This window comes from Triticum dicoccoides, chromosome 4B, assembly GCF_002162155.2.
Source record: "Triticum dicoccoides isolate Atlit2015 ecotype Zavitan chromosome 4B, WEW_v2.0, whole genome shotgun sequence".
Lineage (NCBI taxonomy): Eukaryota > Viridiplantae > Streptophyta > Magnoliopsida > Poales > Poaceae > Triticum > Triticum dicoccoides.
This window is the reverse complement of record NC_041387.1, coordinates 453,901,114-453,910,434: the sequence shown is the minus strand read 5'-3', so window position 1 is coordinate 453,910,434 and position 9,321 is coordinate 453,901,114.

Sequence of the window (9,321 nt, the reverse complement as noted above, 5' to 3'; positions counted from 1 at the left end):
TGGCCGCCTTGGTTTCAAAAGTCACGCTCCCGAAGGTTTCATTCTGTTTGGACTCCGTTTGATATTCCTTTTCTTTGAAATACTGAAATATGCAAAAAAAAAACAATACGGGCTGGGCCTCCGGTTAGTAGGTTAGTCCCAAAAATGATATAAATGTGTAAAATAAAGCCCATAAACATCCAAAAGGGGTAATATAATAGCAAGGAACAATCAAAAATGATAGATACGTTGGAGATGTATCAGTCATGTCCATCACACCATTCTCCAAATGATGTGAACCCGTTCATCAAATGACAACACATGTCTATGGTTAGGAAACATAACCATCTTTGATTAATAAGCTAGTCAAGTAGAGGCATACTAGGGACACTATGTTTTCTCTATGTATTCACACATGTACTAAGTTTACGATTAATACAATTCTAGCATGAATAACAAACATTTATCATGAAATAAGGAAATAAATAATAACTTTATTATTGCCTCTAGGGCATATTTCCTCCAGTCTCCCACTTGCACTAGAGTCAATAATCTAGTTCACATCGCATGTGATTTAACACCAATAGTTCACATCTGTATGTGATTAACACCCATAGTTCACATTGTCATGTGATCAACACCCAAAGGGTTTACTAGAGTCAATAATCTAGTTCACATCACTATGTGATTAACACCCAAAGAGTACTAAGGTGTGATCATGTTTTGCTCATCATAGAAGTTTAGTCAACGGGTCTGACACATTCAGAGCCGTATGCATTTTGCAAATATTCTGTCTCTACAATGCTCTGCACGGAGCTACTCTAGCTAATTGCTCCCACTTTCAATATGTATCCAGATTGAGACTTAGAGTCATCTGGATTGGTGTAAAATTTTGCATCGATGTAACTCTTTACGACGAGCTCTTTTATCACCTCCATAATCGAGAAATATTTCCTTAGTCCTCACTAAGGATAATCTTGACCGCTGTCCAGTGATCTAGTCCTAGATCAAAATTGTACTCCCTTGCCAATCTCAGGGCAGGGTACACAATAGGTCTGGTACACAACATAGTATACTTTATAGAACCTATGACTGTGGCATAGGGAATGACTTTCATTCTCTTTCTATTTTCTGCCGTGGTCAGGCTTTGAGTCTTACTCAACTTTACACCTTGTACTACAGGCAAGAACCCTTTCTTTGACTGATCCATTTTGAAATTCTTCAAAACTTTACCAAGGTATGTCCTTTGTGAAAGTCCAATTAAGCGTCTTGATCTATCTCTATAGATCTTGATGCCCAATATGTAAGCAGCTTCACCGAGGTCTTTCATTGGAAAACTCTTATTCAAGTATCCCTTTATGCTATCCAGAAATTCTATATTATTTCCAATCAAAAATATGCCATCCACATATAATATTAGAAATGCTATAGAGCTCCCACTCACTTTCTTGTAAATATAGGCTTCACTGCAAGTCTGTATAAAACTATATGCTTTGATCAACTCATCAAGGCATATATTCCAACTCCAAGATGCTCGCACCAGTCCATAGATGGACCGTTGGAGTTTGCACACCTTGTTAGTACCTTTAGGATTGACAAAACCTTCCGGTTGCATCATATACAACTCTTCTTTAAGAAATATCCATTTAAGGAATGTAGTTTTGACATCCATTTGCCAAATTTCATAAAATATGGCAACTGCTAACATGATTCGAATGGATTTAAGCATCGCTACAGTTGAGAAAATCTCTTTGTAATCAACACCTTGAACTTGTCGAAAACCTTTTGTGACAAGTCGAGCTTAGTAGATAGTAACACTACTATTAGCGTCCGTCTTCCTCTTGAAGATCCATTTATATTCTATGGCTTGCCGATCAGCGGGCAATTCCACCAAAGTCCACACTTTGTTCTCATACATGGATCCCATCTTAGATTTCATGGCCTCAAGCCATTTCACAGAATCTGGGCCCATCATCGCTTCCTCATAGTTCATAGGTTCATCATGGTCTAGTAACATGACTTCCAAAATAGGATTATCGCACTACTCTGGTGTGGACCGTACTCTGGAAGACCTACGAGGTTTTGCAGTAACTTGATTTGAAGTTTCATGATCATCATCATTATCTTCCTCACTAATTGGTGTAGGAATCACTGGAACTGATTTCTGTGATGAACTACTTTCCAATTCGGGAGAAGGTACAATTATCTCATCAAGTTCTACTTTCCTCCCACTCACTTCTTTCGAGAGAAACTCCTTCTCTAGAAAGGATCCATTCTCAGCAACGAATATCTTGCCTTTGGATCTGTGATAGAAGTTGTACCCAACAGTTTCCTTTGGGTATCATATGAAGACACACTTCTTCGATTTGGGTTCGAGCTTATCAGGCTGAAGCTTTTTCACATAAGCATCGCAGCCCCAAACTTTAAGAAATGACAACTTTGGTTTCTTGCCAAACCATAGTTCCATAAGGTGTCGTCTCAATGGATTTTGATGGTGCCCTGTTTAACGCGAATGTAGTTGTATCTAATGCATAACCCCAAAACGATAGTGGTAACCTGGTAAGAGACATCATAGATCGCACCATATCCAATAAAGTGCGGTTACGACATTTGGACACACCATTAGGCTGAGGTGTTCCATGTGGCGTGAGCTGTGAAACTATTCCACATTGTTTTAAATGAAGTCCAAACTCGTAACTCAAATATTCTCCTCTACGATCAGATCATAGGAACTTTATTTTCTTGTTACAATGATTCTCCACTTCACTCTGAAATTCCTTGAACTGTTCAAATGTTTCAGACTTGTGTTTCATTAAGTAGATATACCCATATCTGCTCAAACCATCTATGAAGGTGAGAAAATAACGATACCCGCCACGAGCATCAACACTTATTGGACCGCATACATCGGTATGTATTATTTCCAGTAAGTCACTAGCTCGTTCCATTGTTCCGGAGAACGGAGTTTTAGTCATCTTGCCCATAAGGCATGGTTCGCCAGCATCAAACGATTCATAATCAAGTGATTCCAAAAATCCATCTTTATGGAGTTTCTTCATGCGCTTTACACCGATATGACCCAAACGACAGTGCCACAAATATGTTGCACTATCATTATCAACTTTGCATCTTTTGGCATCAATATTATGAATATGTGTATTACTACGATCAAGATTCAATAAACCATCAACATTGGGTGTATGACCATAGAAGGTTTTATTCATGTAAACAGAATAAAAATTTATTCTCCGTCTTAGATGAATAATTGTATCGCAATAAACATGATCTAATCATATTTATGCTCAACGCAAACACCAAATAACATTTATTTAGGTTCTGCACTAATCTCGAAAGTATAGGGAGTGTGCGATGATGATCATATCAATCTTGGAACCACTTCCAACACACATCGTTACTTCACCCTCAACTAGTCTCTGTTTATTCTGTAACTCCTGTTTCGAGTTACTAATCTTAGCAAACGAACAAGTATCAAATACCCAGGGGTTACTATAAACACTAGTAAGGTACACATCAATAACCTGTATATCAAATATACCCTTGTTCACTTTGCCATCCTTCTTATCCACCAAATATTCAGGGCATTCCCACTTCCAGTGACCATTTCCTTTGCAGTAGAAGCACTCAGTTTCAGGCTTTGGTCTAGCTTTGGGCTTTTTCACGGGAGTGACAACTTTCTTGCCATTCTACTTGAAGTTCCCTTTCTTTCCCTTTGCCCTTTTCTTGAAACTAGTGGTCTTGTCAATCATCAACACTTTGATGCTCTTTCTTGATTTCTACCTTCGTCGATTTCAGCATCACGAAGAGCTCGGGATTAATTTTCGCCATCCCTTGCATACTATAGTTCAGCACAAAGTTCCAGTAACTTGGTGATGGTGACTAGAGAACTCTGTCAATCACTATCTTATCTGGAAGATTAACTCCCACTTGATTCAAGCGATTGTAGTACCCAGACAGTCTGAGCACATGCTCATTGCTTGATCTATTCTCCTCCATCTTTTAGCTATAGAACTTGTTGGAGACTTCATATCTCTCAACTCGGGTATTTGCTTGAAATATTAACTTCAACTCCTGGAACATCTCATATGGTCCATGACGTTCAAAACGTCTTTGAAGTCCCGATTCTAAACCGTTAAGCATGGTGCACTAAACTATCAAGTAGTTATCATATTGAGCTAACCAAACGTTCATAACACTGCATCTGCTCCTGCAATAGGTCTGTCACCTAGTGGTGCATCAAGGACATAATTCTTCTATGCAGCAATGAGAATAAACCTCAGATCACGGACCCAGTCCGCATCATTGTTACTATCATCTTTCAACTTAGTTTTCTCTAGGAATATATAAAAAACATAGGGAAGCTACAACGCGAGCTATTGATCTATAACATAATTTGCAAAATACTATCAGGACTAAGTTCATGATAAATTAAAGTTCAATTAATCATATTACTTAAGAACTCCCACTTAGATAGACATCCCTCTAGTCATCTAAATGATCACATGATCCAAATCAACTAAACCATGTCCGATCATCACGTGAGATGGAGTAGTTTTCAATGGTGAACATCACTATGTTGATCATATCTACTATATGATTCACGCTCGACATTTCGGTCTCCAGTGTTCCAAGGCCATATTTGCATATGCTAGGCTCGTCAAGTTTAACCTGAGTATTCCACGTGTGCAAAACTGGCTTGCACCCGTTGTATGTGAACGTAGAGCTTATCACACCCAATCATCACGTGGTGTCTCGGCACGACGAACTATAGCAACAGTGCATACTCAGGGAGAATACTTGTACCTTGAAATTTAGTAAGGGATCATCTTATAATGCTACCAACGTTCCAAGCAAAATAAGATGCATAAAGGATAAACATCAGATGCAATCAAAATATGTGACATGATATGGCCATCATCATCTCGTGCTCATGATGTCCATCATCGAAGCATCGTCATGATCTCCAACGTCACCGGCGCGACACCTTGATCTCCATTGTAGCATCGTTGTCGTCTCGCCACCTATTGTTACTACTACTATCGCTACTGCTTAGTGATAAAGTAAAACAATTACATGGTGATTGTATTGCATACAATAAAGTGACAACCATATGGCTCCTGCCAGTTGCAGATAACTTTGTTACAAAACATGATCATTTCATACAACAATTTATATCACATCATGCTTGACCATATCACATCACAGCAAGCCCTGCAAAACAAGTTATATGTCCTCTACTTTGTTGTTGCAAGTTTTACGTGGCTACTATGGGCTTCTAGCAAGAACCGTTCTTACCTATGCATGAAAAACCACAACGATTTTTCGTCAAGTGTGTTGTTTTAACCTTCAACAAGGACCGGGCATAGCCACACTCGATTCAACTAAAGTTGGAGAAACACACACTCACCAGCCACCTATGTGCAAAGCACGTCGGTAGAACCAGTCTCGCTTAAGCGTACGCGTAATGTTGGTCTGAGCCGCTTTATCCAACAATACCGCCGAATCAAAGTATGACATGCTGGTAAGTAGTATGACTATTATCGCCCACAACTCTTTGTGTTCTACTCGTGCATATAACATCTACGCATAGACCTGGCTCAGATGCCACTGTTGGGGAATGCGGTAATTTCAAAAAAATTCCTATGATCATGCAAGATCTATCTAGGTGATGCATAGCAATGAGAGGGGAGAGTGTGTCCACATACCCTCGTAGACTGAAAGCGGAAGCGTTATGACAATGCGGTTGATGTAGTCGTACGTCTTCACGATCCGACCGATCTTAGCACCAAACGTACGGCAACTCCGCGACCAGCACACGTTCATCTCAAGGACGTCCCTCGTACTCTTGATCCAGTTGAGGCCGAGGGAGAGTTTCTTCAGCATGACAGCATGGTGACGGTGATGATGAAGTTACTGGCGCAGGGCTTCACCTAAGCACTACGACGATATGACCGAGGTGTGTAACTTTGGAGGGGGGCACCGCACATGGCTAAACAATGCCAACTTGTGTGTCCTAGGGTGCCCCCCTGCCCCCGTATATAAAGAAGGCAAGGGGGAGGCCGGCCGGCCCTTGGTCACGCCAAGGAGGGGAGGAGTCCTCCTCCTAGTAGGAGTAGGACTCCCCCTTTCCTAGTCCAACTAGGAGGGGGAAGGGGGAGGGAAGGAGAGGGAGAGGGAGAGGGAAAGAGGGGCTGCGCCCCCTCCCCTAGTCCAATTCGGACTCCCCTTGGGGGGGGGGGGCGCCACCTCCTAGGTTGCTGCCCTCTCTCTCCCCTAAGGCCCACTAAGGCCCAATACTTCCCTGGGGATTCTGGTAACCCCTCCGGCACTCAGGTTTTCTCCGAAATCACCCGGAACACTTCCGGTGTCCGAATATAGCCGTACAATATATCAATCTTTATGTCTCGGCCATTTCGAGACTCCTCCTCATGTCCGTGATCACATTCGGGACTCCGAGCTATCTTCGGTACATCAAAACACATAAACTCATAATACCAATCGTCATCGAACGTTAAGCGTGTGGACCCTACGGGTTCGAGAACTATGTAGACATGACCGAGACACATCTCCGATCAATAACCAATAGCGGAACCTAGATGCTCATATTGGTTCCTACATATTCTAGGAAGATCTTTGATACGTCTCCAACGTATCTATAATTTTTGATTGTTCCATGCTATTATGTTACCCGTTTTGTATGTTTATGGGCTTTACTTTACACCTTTATATCATTTTTGGGACTAACCTACTAACCGGAGGCCCATTCCGAATTGTTGCTTTTTGCCTATTTCAGTGTTTTGAAGAAAAGGAATATCAAACGGAGTCCAAACAAAATGAAAACCTTTGGGAGTGATCTTTTTGGAACAAACGCAATCCAGGGGGCTTGGAGTGGACGTCAGGCAACAAATGAGGCAGCCACGAGGGTGCCCAGCGTGCCCCCACCCTCGTGGGCCCCTCGAGCGTCAACCTACCTACTTCTTCCTCCTATATATATCCACGTACCCCGAAAACGTCCAGGAGCACCACAAAAAACTATTTCCACCGCCGCAACCTTCTATATCCGCGAGATCCCATCTTGGAGCCTTCGCCGGTGCTCCGCCGGAGGGGGAATCGACCACTGAGGGCCTCTACATCATCTCCAAGGCCTCTCCAATGAGTTGTGAGTAGTTTACCACAGACCTTCGGGTCCATAGTTATTAGCTAGATGGCTTCTTCTCTCTCTTTGAATCTCAATACAAAGTTCTCCTCGATCTTCTTGGAGATCTATTCAATGTAACTCTTTTTGCAGTGTGTTTGTCAAGATCCGATGAATTGTGGGTTTATGATCAAGTTTATCTATGAGAAATATTTGAATCTCCTCTGAATTCTTTTATGTGTGATTAAGTTATCTTTGCAAGTCTCTTCGAATTATCAGTTTGGTTTGGCCTACTAGATTGATCTTTCTTGCAATGGGAGAAGTGCTTAGCTTTGGGTTCAGTCTTGCGGTGTCCTTTCCCAGTGACAGTAGGGGCAGTAAGGCATGTATTGTATTGTTGCCATTGAGGATAAAAAGATGGGGTTTATGTCATATTGCATGAGCTTATCCCTCTACATCATGTCATCTTTCTTACCGCGTTACTCTGTTCTTCATGAACTTAATACTCTAGATGCAGGCAGGAGTCGGTCAATGTGTGGAGTAATAGTAGTAGATGCATAATTGTTTCGATCTACTTGTCACGGACGTGATGCCTATATGCATGATCATGCCTAGATAATCTCATAACTATGCGCTTTTCTATCAATTGCTCGACAGTAATTTGTTCACCCACCGTAATACTTATGCTATCTTGAGAGAAGCCACTAGTGAAACCTATGGCCCCCGGGTCTATCTTTTATCATATAAGTTTTCCATCTACTTTTGTTTGCATCTTTTATTTTCCAATCTATATCATAAAAATACCAAAAATATTTATCTTATCTTATTATCTCTATCAGATCTCACTTTCGCAAGTTACCGTGAAGGGATTGACAACCCCTTTATCGCGTTGGTTGCGAGGTTCTTGTTTGTTTGTGTAGGTGCGTGGGACTTTTGAGGAGCCTCCTACTGGATTGATACCTTGGTTCTCAAAAACTGAGGGAAATACTTACACTACTTTGCTGCATCACCCTCTCCTCTTCAAGGGAAAAAACTAACACAAGCTCAAGATGTAGCAAGAAGGATTTTTGGCGCCGTTGCCGAGGAGGTCTTCGCTCAATTCAAGACATACCAAGTACCCATCACAAACTCATCTCCCTCGCATTACATTATTTGCCATTTGCCTCTCGTTTTCCTCTCCCCCACTTCACCCTTTCCGTTTTATTTGCCCTCTCTTTCTGTTCGCCTCCCTCTCTCTCCTTCTCTTTGCTTTTTCTGCCGTTATGTCTGAAATTGGGGAAATTATCGTCGATATGGACAATAATGATAACATGGAAAATTTTGATGCGCCTAATGAAGAACCCCCTATCTTACATACTAAAAAATTTCGAATCAGTAGTGCTAATATTATTGGAAAAGGGGTTATTCAAGATTTCTTTACTTGTGCAGGTGCTTTACCCTGTATGGGTAGTTCTATTCTTCATAGAACTAGCAGTCTTGCGGATGCTATTGCCATGCTTATAGTTTAACTTGAAAGACAATTTATGCACATGCATCCTTGCATACAAAGGATTTTCCTAGAATTTTCTAATATTGAGCATTCTTCTGTTAAGCGCGCAGCTAGTATCTTTTTGACACATGAGTTTAGATTTATAATAGAAGAAGCCAAAGAAATTTTTGTGCACTATAGGGTGGACGCCGGCCGTCCTCCCATAGAGGCGATCCTCTTCCATCAAGAGGAAATAATGCGTTTCCAATCTTTGGACTATATTGCTTTTAATGAAAACCTTAGAAAAATTGTTCCTACCACTGTTCTAGTTGATAAATTTTTTGAACTCAATAATGACTTTGCTATTCGAAATAATGAGCTAGGATATTCTCTTGAGTGTAGACTCAAGAGGTTCTGTCAAAAGAATGTTTATAATGATGAATTGGTTATGCAATATGAAGGGCCAAAGGAGGAACCCATACCTGAGATTGATCTTGGGGACTTTTGTCCCATTAAATTTAGCCCTTTTGATTACTTTTGCTTGCCTCAAAGAAAACTTGCTGCTAAACGTAGAAAATATGAGATGAGTTTTTGTGATCTATCTTATTATTATGGCACTACTTAGATCTATCCTTGCTTTTATGCCTAGCTAGGGGCATTAAACGATAGCGCTAGTTGGGAGGCAACCCAATTTTATTTTAGTGTTTTGCTTTTTTCTATT